Genomic DNA, 12,999 nt, shown 5'->3' with positions numbered 1-12,999 from the left:
CATATTTGGGGCATTCAACTTAATCTTGAAAAAACTAATAGAAATATTGCAGAGCAGAGTTGTATAGACATTTTGAAAATCTTTGATAAATAGCTTTGTAAATGGATCCTCACATGCATGATAGTACTAGAAAGACCTCTGTGCTAGAAGAACACAATCTAAGGAAGAATATAGGCCAGCTGACTGAAATGAAAAATATGATCTGAGGCTGAAATAGAATTAATGGAACCATACAAAACCACCCAAATTAAAACCACCACCAGATTATTCCTGAGATGGTTAGTATATATGGTGAAATAATTAAATACGATCCTTTAGTTTTTAATTGGTTTATAATTGAAAATTCAGAAAAGTAACCTAACAAATAGCTTGTACCCACTCTCAGATTTAATAAACATGTTTTCACATTTTCTTTAGGTAATTGTGGAAAGACATAAAACAGTAAAGGTTTGATCCAAGTTCTTCTTGTGTGTGCAGCCTAATTCATTCTATTCCATGCCATCCCCATTACATTCTAGACAAACTGAAATGTATACTTTCCAACCATGTTTTTACACTTTTTACACACAAACGTATAATATGTTGTGCGTGTCTATGTACAACATATATTATTCGTATGTTTCAAATTTTTGAATAACAGGCCTTGTATTGTATGAGTTCTTAAGAGTTTGCCTTTTCTCTCAACATTTTCCTGCTTATTTTCTTTATTCATTGTGACTGCTGAATATAAAATTATCCACTTCTAATAATGGATATTTATTTTTTTTAATTTTTTATATAAACAATGTCACATTGAATGCCCTTGTGCATATTTTCTTGTGCACATATGCAACGGTTTTTCTGAAGTAAATACAGCACTTAGAAGTGGAACGCTGGATCCTGATCAACTTAACCAGATATTGCCAAATCATTCTGAAACCTTGCTGTATCAATTTATACAACCACTACCGAAATATAAGGGTCCCCTTTATTCCATATCCTCACCAGCACGTGGTATGGCCAAAATCTCTTAAATGTTTATTGTTCTGGTGAATGCAAAATCAATTTTTTGTTTAGATTTTATATAAAAGCCAAAATTAAAACACATTTTAAAGTGAGTGCCTTTTAAGCAGTAAATTCCAGGATTATGAATTTGAAGTATCTTACTAAATTTCCATGTAACCCATTTCGTATCTGTGTAGACTGTTACCATGTGCGATATCCACAGTGAACTGCGCAAAGAATAAGCGAAACGGCAGATTCCCTTTCTTTCCAAAGCAAAGAACAAGGTTTGTTCCATCTCATTTTCCTCAGACTCAAAATTACCTAAACCCTTGAAAAAAAGGCTCACTTAACTATAAATGAGCCTTGAAAGTTAATTTACACTTTCTAGATAGGAACATTCTTAGAAATCCTGTTTTCTTCTCCTTCTTCTCCCCTTCTGCCCCACACCTTCTTCTTTTCCTTTTCCTCCTGTTTGACACTTTTTTCTTCCCTTAAGAAAAGCCTATTTAAATACACTCAGTTGTAAAGTTGGACTGGTTAGCCAATTCTTAAACGTGGCAAAGATTACAACTTCCCACAGAGGTTTTGCATTTGAGTCTTTTCATTAATACAGCCAGCAGGATTTGAGGATTTCATTAACTCTTCATTAGGAGTTAGACAATTCTAATAAACCTATCTTTCTTCTATAAGGCTAACTTACCCAGTTGTTTTATTTCCATTACAGTAATGTTAAAATCTGTTCTCAATAAAATTTTCTGCAAAAAGTACCTTTGTTCCTAAAGTTAGTCTCTAGAAGATATTGATTTTTTTCTTAATGAAATGAAACTTTCTGCAAGACCCCACATACCAGCAAGAACTGTATAAACTAAGGGTTATTAACTAAGGGGTTACTACTTCATTGTTATTATTGATATTCAAGTATGTATATGGTCATATTTTTATTTAAATAATGACAGTTTGCTGGAGTCAGTCTTATTTTCAAAATTATAAAAAGAATTTAAGCTCTTGTCAAATAATCAAAATACAGCTTTTTAAATATACAGTCTATGTTACTTTATAAGACTCTATATCTGACTTTTATGACTGGTATTTTAATGATTTGTTAAAAAGCAAATAGTATACTGGCGCCTGGGTGGCTCAGTTGGTTAAGCGTCCAACTTCAGCTCAGGTCATGATCTCATGGTCTATGAGTTTGAGCCCCGCGTCAGGCTCTGTGCTGACAGCTCAGAGCCTGGAGCCTGCTTCAGATTCTGTGTCTCCTCTCTTTCTGCCCCTCCCCAACTCGTGTGTGTGTGTGTATGTGTGTGTGTGTCTGTCTCTTTCTCTCAAAGATAAACATTAAAAAAAAAAACCTAAATAAATAAATAAAACTGTTTTGCCTAAATTTCAAGGCCATCAATAATTTAACCCAACCCATTTGTACTGATTGATCTTGTTATTTCTCTATCCACACTCTACACCTCCACCAAATTTCTTATCAATTTCTTATCTTTGTTCATCAAAAACATTTGTATGTTTTCCCTCTGCATCATGAACCTACTATAACTTTTACATGAACACTTTTACATTCATTTCCTATTGCTGATACAACAAAGTACCACAAATTTAGCGGCTTAGAACAATACAAATGTCTTATCTTACAGTCTCATAGGTTAGAAGTCCAATACAGGTCTCACGGGGCTAAAATCAAGGTGTCATGGGGCCTGTGTTCATTTTCCAGGTTTTACAGGTCACCCCTATTTGCTGGCTTATGGCCTGCTTCTGTCATCTTCAAAGCCAGCAATGTTACATATTTCTCACCATTCTTCCATAGTCATATCTCCCCATCTCCTACCAATGCTATGGTGGCATCTCCAATTTTAACGACCCATGTAATCAGTTTGACTTTACCCAGGGCAATCACCTCATCTCAAGGTCCTTAACTTATTCACAACTGCAAAGTCCCTTTTGCCATGTACGGTGATACATTCATTGGTTCTGGAGATTAGCACACAGAAATCTTTGGGAACCATCATTCTGCCTGCCACAATTTTCATCTTTTCCTGCCACCTAACAAAGTTTACTTCTTTCCACAGAGAATAAGAGCATGCACCGAGTTGTTCAGACTGAAAAATTTCACTCAATTCAACTTCCTATTTTACAAGTAAGTCCAAGAGTCTCATTGCTGCCAAATGACAGATTATTAGCAAATATTTGTTAAATGCTAAATGAAGTAGGAGCACCTGGGTGGCTTAGTGGGTTAAGCATCCAATTTCAGCTCAAGTCACGATTTCATGGTTCGTGGGTTCGAGCCCTGCGTCACAGGGCAGAGCCTGGAGACTGCTTCAGATTCTCCCTCTCTCTCTGCTCCTCCCCCACTTTTGCTCTGTCTGTCTCTCAAAAATAAATAAACATAAAAAAAATTTTTTTAGGGGCACGTGGGTGGCTCAGTCAAGCCTCCGACTACTGCGCTCAGGTCATGATCTCACGGTCAGTGAGTTCGAGTATCATGTTGGGCTCTGTGCTGACAATCAATGCCTAGAGCCTGCTTTGGATTCTGTGTCTCCCTCTCTCTCTTCCCATCCCCCACTCACACCCTGTCAGTCTGTCTCTCTCTCAAAAATAAATAAACATTAAAAAATTTTTTTTTAATGTTTAAGGCTAAATGAAGTAACTTGCCTTTCTAGGCCCAGTTCAGATAATAACACTGTTATGAAGCATCACGTAATTATGTCAGCTTAAATTAATTTGTCAACCAAACTTTCCCTAGCATTTATTATCTGACCACTAATTTGTATTCTATCATTTATTTTATACAAGGACAAAAAACAAATATTACTTTTCTACTCTTAGAACTATATTTATTATATGTTTCATTTTTTATTTCTATTATATGATCATGTTTTAGACTTTTCCCTTTATTTCATTTTTCAATTATTCACTCCACTATGCATTCTCCATATTTTATGTGCCACATTTCATTAGCCTGGGTCAGCTCTGTGCCTAAAGGCAAGATCTGTTCCTTAGTTTATTTTCCTTCTCAACTCACCTTGGTAATTCTCCTTGCCAAAAAACGCACTAAGGCAGGGGGAAAGCATAGAGACAGATTTTCCATGCTTTCTCTACTTTTCCAGCATTTCTGACTGTAGCTGGTGTGGCAACTCAGCTTGGATTAGCACCCTGGGCCTAACTGTCTTGAATTTATGAAGAAGTATGAAGCCCCACATAAGTCTCAGGACTATGTGTCAGTTACTTTATTTTTTCTACCAGGAAGAATAAGTTTCACTCTTCACTGCCAGGCCAGTGTCCAGAGCATTCCCTGCATATAGTAAGCACTTCATAAACATTTATCAAATGAATAACTGAAAGGATGAATGAAAGATTGACATAAAAATTAGACTCTGAGTTAGTGTGTCTAATTTTTCAGTGCAGGAATGGAGTAGGTAGGTAAATTTGGTTACCCTATTTTTCTCAACCCACTTTGGATACTTATTCCTGGAAATCCCATGCATTAGGGATAATATATTTTTTTAGGGTATACATGTGATTTTTTCAAATGTCAAAAGCCAATACATTGTCTTCTAAAAATGTTAAGGAAAAACCCAAGACAACCATTTTGGCTCAAGAATTAAGTAGTAAAGTCTTGTGTAACAGAATTCAAAGTAACAGAATTATTCCAGAAGTATTTCAAAAATGCTTTTAGTCCTTATGCTATTTTTAAAGAATGCCTCCCTCTAAAACGACTTTATTGAAAAACACCACATCTTATGAAGTTAGTATTTCATTACACTTTTTTGTATGTCTTTCTTCTCTCACAGATCTTGAACTCCTTGGTGTGTTTGACACATCTTTGTATCCTTAGAACCGAGGACAGTTTCTATTTCTTTTTTAAAAATGTAAATAAATGGATGAGTATACATCTCACTTGGTATCCTTTTTTCCTCAGATATCTGTCAAACATTAATGTGTGCAGGAGGAGGAGCCAAGATGGTGGAACAGCATGGAAGTTTCTTTTGTGTCTCGTGTGCATGAAATACAGCCAGAACAACACTAAACCATCCTGCACACCTAGAAAACTGATCTGAGGATTAACACAACAATCTGCACAATCTGAACCACAGAACTCAGCAGGTACACAGTGCTAGAGGTGAACTTGGGGAGCGAGTAGCTGCAGAGAGCAGGGAGGGGAGAGAGAGGATGGAGATGGGGAGTGTGGGATACAGGAAAAGCATCCCCCCGAAAGCAGCTGGAGAGAAAGTGGAAAAGTGTAAACAGTCGCAGGGACTGAACTAAAAGGGGAGAAAGGAGAAAAGAGAAAAGAGAGGGTTTAAGTTCCATTAAGACTGTAAACAAGGGCAGCGCAAAGGCTGTAACTCCGTAGCTTGATACCTGGTGGTGCTCTGGTGGGAAGGACAAATCCCCAGAAGCAGAGTAAAGTCCGGAGGTCTTTGGGCCACACAGGGAGAGCCGGTTCCCCTGCTGGGAGGATACCTGGTAGACGCTGTGTGACTCCCCCAAAGGCAAAGGCGCCAGTGTACCCGGGAGAACAACCACATTCACTGGTGCTAGAACAAGGTCGCTGGGGGTGAAGCCTGGTGCCAGATGCATGTTGAGATTTACCATAATCCCTGAAATGCTGCTGCTACATGATCGCGTGAACTTTTTCTGGGGCGGGCTGGCATCCAGCCACAGTCTCCGAGCGTCGGAAGCAGCACGGTCCAGCGAACATTCCTGGGTGTGGCCGGCACCGGTCATTGTTCAGTGAGACCCTCCTGCAGAGGGGCAGAACGGGTCAAAGCCACAGTCCCTCAGAAATAAAGGGTCAGGAAAAACAGCTGCATGTGAGATAAAACTCAGGAGGGTGGTTCTGCCTAGAGCTTGGTCACAGACAGTGTAAAAGCAGTGAGTGGACGGAAGCCGAAGACAAAGTGAGGGTGCACAATTGCTGATCAGAGAGAGCAGAGTTCTGATACTAGAGACTGGTAGCTGGGTGACACCATTTTTACCGCTCCTGCGCGTGTGTGCACACACCTACAAGCACCAGAACAATCCACCCCAATAGGCTAGAAGCGCCATCTAGTGGAGAACGGAGCTGTTACGCTAAGCCCCGCCCAACTGGGCCAACCTCAGTCTTCAAGAACACAGGTCTCTGCCTGCTTAGTTTATGGATTATAAAGCGCTTCATAGTTTGACTTCTAGGGGAAAACGAAGTGGTATCAGTCATACTTCAGTCTGTTCACTGGTCTGTCTATTCAATTTCCTTTCTTTTTTTTTTTCTTTTTTCTCTTTTCATTTCTTTTCTTTTTCTTGAATACAGAAAGAGAAAAAAATTCATTTTTATTTTCAATTTTTAATAAAAATATTTTTCTTTAATTTTTTTCTACTATATTTTTTACTTTGGTGTAAATTTTTTCAAATTCTATTTTACTTCCATCATTTCATTTTATTCTACTTCAGTGTTCTCATTTTTTCAAACTTTCAAACAATTTCCCTTTTTTTATCTTTCCCCCTTTTTCTCTAATCTATCAAGCCCCTTTCAACACCCAGACCAAAACACACCTAGGATCTAGCATCATTTGATTTTGTGTGTGTTTGTGTTTTTAATTTTTTAATTTTAATATTTTTCAATTTTAATTTTTTTTACCTCATGAATTCCTTTTCTCCCTTCAAAATGATGAAATGAAGGAATTCACCCCAAAAGAAAGAGCAGAAAGATATGACAGCCAGGGACTTAACCAACACAGATACAAGCAAGATGTCTGAACCAGAATTTAGAATCATGATAATAAGAATACTAGCTGGAGTCGAAAATAGATTAGAATCCCTGTCTGCAGAGATAAAAGATGTAAAAGCTAGTCAGGATGAAATAAAAAATGCTATAACTGAGCTGCAATCTCAAATGAATGACATGGCAGCAACGATGAGGCAGAACAGAGAATCAGTGAAATAGAGGACAAACTTATGGAGAATAATGAAGCAGAAAAAAAGAGGGAGATTAAGGCAAAAGAGCATGATTTAAGAATTAGAGACATCAGTGACTCATTAAAAAGGAACATCAGAATCATAGGGGTCCCAGAGGAGGAAGAGAGAGAAATAGGGGTATGAGCAACTCATAGCATAAAACTTTTCTAACCTGGGAAAAGACACAGACATCAAAATCCAGGAAGCACAGAGGACTCCCGTTAGATTCAACAAAAACCAACCATCAACAAGGCATGTCATAGTCAAATTCGCAAAATACTCAAGCAAGGAATGAATCATGAAAGCAGCAAGGGAAAAAAAGTCCTTAACCTACAAGGGAAGGCAGATCAGGTTTGCAGTAGACCTATCCACAGAAACTTGGCAGGCCAGAAAGGAGTGGCAGGATGTATTCAGTGTGCTGAATCAGAAAAATATGCAGCCAAGAATTCTTTATCCTGCAAGGCTGTCATTCAAAATAGAAGGAAAGATAAAAAGTTTCCCAGACACACAAAAATTAAAGGAGTTTGTGACCACTAAACCAGCCCTGCAGGAAATTTTACGGGCGAAAGATGAAAAAGCAAACAAACAAATAAATAAGTAAATAAATAAATAAATAAATACCAAAAGCAACAAAGACTAGAAAGGACCAGAGAACACCACCAGAAACTCCAACCCTACAAGCAACATAATGGCAATAAATTCATATCTTTTAGTACTCACCCTAAACGTCAATGCACTAAATGCTTCAATCAAAAGACACAGGGTAACAGAACAGACAAGAAACCAAGATCCATCTATATACTGTTTACAAGAGACCCACTTTAGACCTAAAGACACCTTCAGATTCAAAGTAAGGGGATGGAGAACCATCTATCATGCTAACGGTCAACAAAAGAAAGCCAGAGTAGCCATACTTATATCAGACAATCTAGACTTTAAAATAAAGACTGTATGAAGAAATGAAGAAGGACATTATATCATAATTAAGGAGTCTATCCACCACGAAGACCTAACAATTGTAAACATTTATGTGCCAAATGTGAGAGCACCCAAATATATAAATCAATTAATCATAAGCATAAAGAAACTGATTGATAATAATACCGTAATAGTAGGGGACTTCAACCCCCACTTACAACAATGGATAGATCATCTAATCAAAAAATCAACAAGGAAACAATGGCTTTGAATGACACACTAGACCAGATGGACTTAACAGATATATTCAGAACATTTCATCCTAAAGTAGCAAAATATACATTCTTCTCCAGTGCACATGGAACATTCTCCAGAATACTGGGACACATACTAGGACACAAATCAGCCCTCAACAAGTACAAAAAGACTGAGATCATACCATGCATATTTTCAGACCACAACACTATGAAACTCGAAATCAACCACAAGAAAAAATGTGGAAAGGTAACAAATACTTGGAGACTAAAGAAAATCCTACTAAAGAATGAGTGGGCTAACCAAGAGTTTAAAGAGGAAATTAAAAAGTTCATGGGAGCCGGGTTCCTGGGTGGCTCAGTCAGTAAAGTGTCTGACTTTGGCTAAGGTCATGATCTTGCAGTATGTGAGTTCAAGTCCCGCGTCGGGCTCTGTGCTGACAGCTCAGAGCCTGGAGCCTGCTTCAGATTCTGTGTCCCACCCCCTCTCTGCCCCTCCCATGCTCATGCTCTGTCTGTCTCTGTCTGTCAATATAAATAAATGTTGAAAAAAATTCTATAAAAAAAAATAAAAAATAAAATAAAATAAAAAAGTTAATGGAAGCCAATGAATATGATAACACCACAACCCAAAACCTCTGGGACACAGGAAAGGCAGTCATAAGAGGAGAGTATATAGCAATCCAGGCCTTTCTAAAGAAGGAAGAAAGATCTCAGACTCACAACCTAAACTTACACCTTAAAGAGCTGGAAAAAGAACAGCAAATAAAACCCAAAACCAGAAGAAGGCAGGAAATAATAAAGATTAGAGCAGAAATTAATGCTATTGAAACCAAGAAAACAGTAGAACAGACCAATGAAACCAGAAGCTGGTTCTTTGAAAGAATTAACAAAATTGATAAACCACTAGCCAGTTTGATCAAAAAGAAAAAGGAAAGGACCCAAATAAATAAAATCAAGAATGAAAGAGGAGAGATCACAACCAACAGAGCAGAAATAAAAACAATAATAAGAGAATATTATGAACAATTATATGCCAATAAAATGGGCAATCTGGAAGAAATGGACAAATTCCTAGAAACATATACACTACCAAAACTGAAACAGGAAGAAATACAACATTTGAACAGACCCATAACCAGTAAAGAAATCAAATTAGTAATCAAAAATCTCCCAAAAAACAAGAGTCCAGGGCCAGATGGTTTCCAGGGAAATTTTACCAAACATTTAAGAAAGAGTTAACACCTATGCTCTTGAAGCTGTTCCAAAAACTAGAAATGGAAGGAAAACTTCCAAACTCTTTCCATGAAGTCAGAATTACCTTGATTCCACAACCTGACAGAGACCCCACTAAAAAGGAGAAATATAAACCAATTTCCCTGATGAACACGGATGCAAAAATCCTCAACAAGATATTAGCCAACCGGATCCAACAATACATTGAAAAAATTACTCACCACGATCAAGTGGGATTTAGACCTGGGATGCAGGGCTGGTTCAATATCTGCAAAAAAAAAAAACCGATGTGATTCATCACATCAATAAAAGAAAGGACAAGAACCATATGATCCTCTCAATAGATGCAGGGAAAGCATTTGACAAAATACAGCATCCTTCCTTGATAAAAACCCTCAAGAAAGTAGGGATAGAAGGGTCATACCTCAAGATCATAAAAGGCATATACAAAAGACCCAACTCTAATATCATCCTCAATGGGGAAAAACTGAGAGCTTCCCCAAAAAGGTCAGGAACACAACAGGGATGTCCACTCTTGCCACTGTTATTCAACATAAGTATTGGAAGTCTTAGCCTCAGCAATCAGACAACACAAAGAAATAAAAGGCATCCAAATCAGCCAGGAGGAGGTCAAACTTTCACTCTTTGCAGATGACATGATACTCTGTATGAAAAACCCAAAAGATTCCACCAAAAAACTGCTAGAACTGATTCATGAATTCAGCAAAGTTGCAGGATATAAAATCAATGCACAGAAATTGGTTGCATTCCTATACACTAACAATGAAGCAACAGAAAGAGAAATCAAGGAATCAATCCCATTTACAATTGCACCAAAACCCATAAAATATCTAGGAAAAAATCTAACCAAAGAGCTGAAAAATCTATACACTGAAAACTATAGAAAGCTTATGAAAGAAATTGAAGAAGACACAAAAAAATGGAAAAAGATTCCATGCTCCTGAATAGGAAGAACAAATATTGTTAAAATGTCAATACCACCCAAAGCAATCTACATATTCAATGCAATCCCTATCAAAGTAACACCAGCATTCTTCACAGAGCTAGAACAAACAATCCTAAAATTTGTATGGAACCAGAAAGGACCCCAAATAGTCAAAGCAATCTTGAAAAAGAAAATCAAAGCAGGAGGCATCACAATCCCGAACTTCAAGCTATACTACAAAGCTGTAATCATCAAGACAGAATGGTACTGGTACAAGAACAGACACTCAGATCAATGGAACAGAATAGAGAACCCAGAAATGGACCCACAAATGTATGGCCAACTAATCTTTGACAAAACAGGAAAGAATATCCAATGGAATAAAGGCAGTCTCTTCAGCAAGTGGTGCTGGGAAAACTGGACAATGACATTCAGAAGAATGAACCTGGATCACTTTCTTATACCATACACAAAAATAAACTCAAAATGGATGAAAGACCTAAATATAAGACAGGAAGCCATCAAAATCCTCGAGGAGAAAGCAGGCAAAAACCTCTTTGATCTTGGCCACAGCAACTTCTTACTCAACACCTCTCCAGAGGCAAGGGAAACAAACACAAAAATGAACTACTGAGACCTCATCAAAATAAAAAGCTTCTGCACAGTGAAGGAAACAATCAGCAAAACTAAAAGGCAACTGATGGAATGGGAGAAGATATTTGCAAATGACATATCAGATAAAGGGTTTGTATCCAAAATCTACAAAGAACTTATCAAACTCAAAACCCAAAAAAACAAATAATCCAGTGAAGAAATGGGCAAAAGCCATGAATAGACACTTCTTCAAAGAAGACATCCAGATGGCCAACCAACACATGAAAAAATGCTCAACATCACTCATCATCAGGGAAATACAAATCAAAATTACAATGAGTTACCACCTCACACCTGTCAGAATGACTAACATTAACAACTCAGGCAACAACAGATGTTGGCAAGGATGCGGAGAAAGAGGTTCTCTTTTGCACTGCTGTTGAGAATGCAAACTGGTGCAGCCACTCTGGAAAACAGTATGGAGTTTCCTCAAAAAATTAAAAATAGAACTACCCTACAACCCAGCAATTGCATTACTAGTTATTTATCCAAGGGATAGAGGTATGCTGTTCGAAGGGACACATGCACCCCAATGTTCATAGCAGCACTATCAACAATAGCCAAAGTATGGAAAGAGCCTTAATGTCCACTGATGGATGAATGGATAAAGAAGATGTGGTACATATATATACAATGGAATATTAGTCAGCAATCAAAAAGAATGAAATCTTGCTATTTGCAACTACATGGATGGAACTAGGGGGTATTATGCTAAGTGAAATTAGTCAGAGAAAGACAAATATCATATGACTTTACTCATATGAGGACTTGAAGAGACACAGAATAGATGAACATAAGGGAAGGGAAGCAAAAATAATAGAAAAACAGGGAGGGGGACGAAACATAAGAGACTCTTAAATATGGAGAAAAAACAGGATGTTACTGGAGGGGTTGTGGGAGGGGAGATGGGCTAAATGGTTAAGGGACATTAAGGAATCTACTCCTGAAATCATTGTTGCACTATATGCTAACTAATTTGGATGTAAATATAAAATAAAATTTAAAATCAAACAAACAAAAAAACATTAATATGTGCAAAGGACTGAGAAAATGCATGTTTCCTGCCATTATGGAATAATAATGACAACTCCAAATAAAGAATTATCTGTCTCCATATATAAGGCTCTTAGTTATAGACAAATCAAGATGTCCTTCCTAGTATCTCAAGACCTCATAATCAGATTAGCTTTCAATTTGCAATAATTAAATAAAGCCTCCTAGCCCTTGGATATGATATCTATGGTTTCTCTTCATATTCAAAATGCTGCATTCCTTTATTCTTAACAGTAAGCCTAGCTAGGTGGAAAGTGTTGCATAAGGAAAAAAGAAACATATATTTTGGTATATATAGCAGTTAAAAATGTTTATTCCCATATATACCTAGTTTATTTTGGAAAAAATTATCTAATTGATGCTTGGATTTAAATAATTTTTTATGTCATTATATTTTTGCACTTATATCGGTAGGGTACACTAGCATTATTATTCTTTACAACTTTAAGAGTTCAAGAACAGAGAAAAAGTATACTTTTCATCCTAGTTCACTGATGATGAAACAGGAGCATGAGTCATTTAAGTACCTTATTCTAAGTCATATAATTAGTCCCGATTAAAATCACTGTTGGAAATCAAAGCTGTTTGTTCAATGGGTTCAACAATGAGCCATTCATTTTCCTTGGACTTTTGCATAAGTAATAGCAACTCAAGTTTAAGAACAATCCCAGTGGCCATAATATCTATATTCATTCTACATTAGAGGATTTAATTTTCTGTTTATGAATTCAGCATATTTCTCTGAATTGGATGAAGTTCAGTGTTTTATTATAGGAAATTGTATTTTTTCCTGTACGTTGTCAGGAAACAGTTACCCAATTTTACTAAGTTATAACAATGGTTCTTATCCAAAACACTGTTAGAAGTCTTGAAAATGAAATCAATTTACTGGCTCCACTCCCAGATTAAGGATTGCTTTATGAATAAATAATAGATGGCATCTAAAAGGGGAATGGAAAGTTTATATATTATCATAATACTTCTTACTTTTCATATTTAGTAATGAAATGGTTA

Source organism: Leopardus geoffroyi, chromosome C2 (genome assembly GCF_018350155.1).
Source record: "Leopardus geoffroyi isolate Oge1 chromosome C2, O.geoffroyi_Oge1_pat1.0, whole genome shotgun sequence".
NCBI lineage: Eukaryota > Metazoa > Chordata > Mammalia > Carnivora > Felidae > Leopardus > Leopardus geoffroyi.
The sequence above is the reverse complement of the archived record's forward strand: the minus strand, read 5'-3'. Positions refer to the sequence as shown.